This window comes from Carlito syrichta, unplaced genomic scaffold (genome assembly GCF_000164805.1).
Source record: "Carlito syrichta isolate Samal-C Ts95f unplaced genomic scaffold, Tarsius_syrichta-2.0.1 Scaffold315938, whole genome shotgun sequence".
NCBI lineage: Eukaryota > Metazoa > Chordata > Mammalia > Primates > Tarsiidae > Carlito > Carlito syrichta.
In genome coordinates this window covers 452,494-456,384 of record NW_007260034.1, presented here as the reverse complement: position 1 = coordinate 456,384, position 3,891 = coordinate 452,494, and the positions used below count along the sequence as shown (strand labels likewise).

Genomic DNA, 3,891 nt, shown 5'->3' with positions numbered 1-3,891 from the left:
TGTTTCATTTTAAAATCATTTCTCTCATCACAATTGGGATAAAAATAATGAGATTGATTTTCTACTATTAGCTAAATCTCCCATGATTCTGTTTTGAAAATGAAGACAAATTTTCCCTTTGATATTATTCTTTTTCCCATCATAAGAAGGAAAAAAAAGGTCTTAAAACAGTTTCTATAAATGTGCCCATAATGGAAAACATTGGTGGTCCCAGTGCTGTTGCTTGTCTCATTTTAGTCTTTGATGCCAGAATAGTATCTTGTCATGTGAAAGATAAAAGTTGTTCATTTGTTACTGGGGAGTTATGTGGTCCTGTAGAAAGAGTCTAGTTTTGAAATTTACCACACCCGAATTTGAATAACAGTTCTGCCTTTGGATAACTGTAAATTCAAGAAAATAATTTAATTTTTCGGAGCCTTCCTCATAGAACTGTAATGAAAATTACACTAGATAATTTATAGCATGTTCTTAGCATAGGTCTTGACACATTTATCTGTCAATAAGTAGTTGCAATTGTTTATCAGTATTGTCTTTACTCCCAAGGTGTAAAAAATAAAATGATGAATCCTTCCATGGAGATGATATTTGACTAAAACAAATTTCCTACTAGTGAATTATTATTATTATTTTAATAATTATTATTTAAAAAATCTTTAAACATTTTATTAACTTTGAAGAAGGAATAAAAACAGTCACTTTAGAAACTAGAGACACTCAAGTATGGATCTATTCAGAAAGTTTCTACACAGCTGAAGAAGTTTACATCAAATGGGCAAAAAATAGTACAGAAAACCTATATACAGAAAGATTTAGAAAAATCCATCTCCCAGAAAGCAGGTCCATTGGATTCAGGTAAAGACTTCTACGAATGTAAGAAAATCAATGGGAAGCAATGTAAAGCCTTCTGCTGTGACATAAATAGGAACCAGTCCATGTGATCAAGAAGTTACTTTTCCTTCTGATCTAAATGCTTGCCTCCAGTCTGGGCCCAGAGAAAAGTTCTGGTCATTTGAACTGGTTGTCAATCAAGGTCTCCTTCATTTTCACTACCTTGGCTTCTAGTTCAGCCAGCTCTTGCAGTCACCTCTTGCTCATGCCTTTGTGTTCCTGCTGTTTTTCAATCACTTTGGAATTCTGTTCATATGAATCAGCAACTTCTCTAGCCTCAATTTCTTCCTTTTCATCAATGGTAAACACAGTTAATAGAACTGCACTTGCCCATGTCTTTAGTCCGTTTGGTCGTCATCACCTTAGGAGGCTCTTGTTTCTGAGTACATATGTTCATTTTCCCAAAGCCCTGGCCAAACTTGTCTACTGCTCCATCCACAATGAAGGTCATGGGAGCATTCTTCGGCTGAGACTGGTAGAAGAGTGGCAGTCCACATTTTGCACACTTCTTCCTGTACTGCCATTCAATGTCTTCAGGTCTCTGAAGACACATAGTTTCCTTGTCTTCTGTGTTATAAAACTTGTGGGCTTGTTTGGCTGCATCAGTGACACGGGACCAGTCCCGGGGCCTCACGGGCAATTTTTCTAACTGTCAGTCCAGCACCAGGACCATCTGGCTTCACAGAGAGTAGTACACGTGGAGGGACTTCTGGCCATGGTCATATTCCTTCCAGTCCAGTGTCGGAGAAAACTACCAACCGGGACACTACTTTTTGCATAGCACCGAGGAACAACCGGAAAACTCGAATCATTATTTTTTACACTTGAATTTACATATCACATCTCCAAAGATCAACGAATTAAATTGTAGATTATAAGAGGAGAAATCCTGCTATTAATCTGTTCTGAGATTTTGACTACCTTTGTCCTCTCTTCACTTGCTACATTTTTGAAATGGGTCAAATCTACTTACCCACAAAGCAATTGAGAAGAATGTGTTAGATCACAACTCCACTTTTAATTTACATAAGTAAAGTATATGCTCTACTCATTTTCTGCCGATAGAATTAATATTCCCAGAGAGAGGAAAGTGAGTAGCTTCTAGAACTTTAGAGCCAGAAAGGATTTTCGACTTCATCTTTAGTTAGCATTTCCTCTCCTTGGCCTCATTAATTTGTGCTAAGCACGGTCCCAAGTGTGGGGTTCATGGATTATCTTACTGACTCTTCACAATAAACCTAAGAGAAAAGTGTAATGATTGCCTCCAACTGATGGAAAGCGACACTAGAAAGGTTAGGTAGCTTGCTCTAGATCATATGCGTAGGAAATGGGAGAGCAGGGATGGAAGAGGTAGCAATCACTTCAGGCCTGTGCTTCTTTCTGACTGCTTTGCAGTAACTGCAAAGTAGGGGTCAACTCACAGCAGATAAAAGGCTTAGGGGAGGATGATCAGCCTTGGGCATAGTAGAGGGAGATCAATTCTTTAGAACCACTCTTTTTTTTTTGAGTTGGAGTCTCACCCTGTTGCCCAGGCTGGAGTGCAGTGGCACACTCATGGCCACCGCAGTCTCGACCTGCTGGGCTCAATTGATATCTTTCCACTTCAGCCTTCCAAGTAGCTGGAATGACAGGAGTGGGCCACCATGTCTGGCTGATTTTTTTATTTATTGTAGAGATGAGGTCTCGCTAATTACCCAGGCTGGTCTTGAACTTGTGGACTCAGGCAATCCTCTCACCTTAGTCTCCCAAAGTGCTGGGATTATAATAGGTATGAGCCACCATGCCTGACCTAGAACCACTCTTCTAATGGTTACTTGAAGATGAGATTCCTCACTCTTGGAAACACAAATTTATTATAAAATACTGTAAATCAAATATGTAATATGAATGACTTCTTATACTTCTTTTTTGAGTCAGAGTCCCACTCTGTTGTCCAGGCTGGAGTGCAGTGGCACACTCACAGCCACTGCAGCCTTGGCCTGCTGGACTCAGGGAATCCTTCCACCTCGGCCTTCCAAGTAGCTGGAACTACAGGCACGCGCCACCATGCCTGACTGATTTTTTTGATTTATTGTAGAGACGAGGTCTCACCATGTTGCGCAGGCTGGTCTCGAACTTCTGAGCTCAAGTAATCCTCTAGCCTTCCCCTCAAAGTGCTGGGATTATAGGCGTGAGCCACTGCCCCAGCCTCTTATACGTTTTGAATTGCTGTTTTAACCCTTTTTTTGAAGAGCGAAGTAGAGACTGATACTACATAATTAAATACTTAAATGATTTCATAGGCTTAATAAAAAATTAGAGATGACATTTAATCTTTTATAATTTGAAAGCACAAAGACTGTTTCCATACTGGCAAAACTAACATAGTCTCTACAAAAAAAAAATCTATTTTTTGTCAGTGACCAGCACTGACCAAGGGTGGGTTAGGACCCGCACCAGAGAATCTGGACAGTGAGAAGAGACCACTCAGAGGCAGTTCTTCTGGGAACAGTCTGATCAGGATTGAAGCCAAATTTTATTTGGACTCCTTCCAACTTATATACCATTTTCTGTACCCTCCAGCAGTGTGATAATCACTTACTGGGGGCGTACAAGTTCCGTGCTTTACAAACTATGCATCACAAGACCACCACGAGATCTGCAATTTCCAAGCAAACAATTCGAATTCCATGATGCCTAACGTGCTTACATTAAGGTCACAGGTGCACAATTTCAATACAAATCGTTCAAAGTGTTTTCCATAATGTTCAATGAATCATTCATATTATACTCTTTGTTCTATACCCTGATTAATACAAAAAACTTTTCTAAGTTAACTCTAGGTTCAATCCAAGTTCACTGACTCCCAATATTTTTTAACGATTAATATCATCAACTTAACACTATACTATAATCTATAAGTTTAGTTAAATGACTTAACTGTCAGTTATACTATTAACCTATTATGATTTAATGTAATGCCTTATTATAACTCAGTTAAAACTTAAACTACCAAACTTTACT

At 38.9% G+C, this 3,891-nt stretch overlaps 1 pseudogene; it reads right to left on the bottom strand.

The window, feature by feature from the left end:
• Nucleotides 1-1,005: 1,005 nt before the first annotated feature.
• LOC103276130 lies at nt 1,006-1,667 on the bottom strand (annotated as a pseudogene).
• Nucleotides 1,668-3,891: the final 2,224 nt, after the last annotated feature.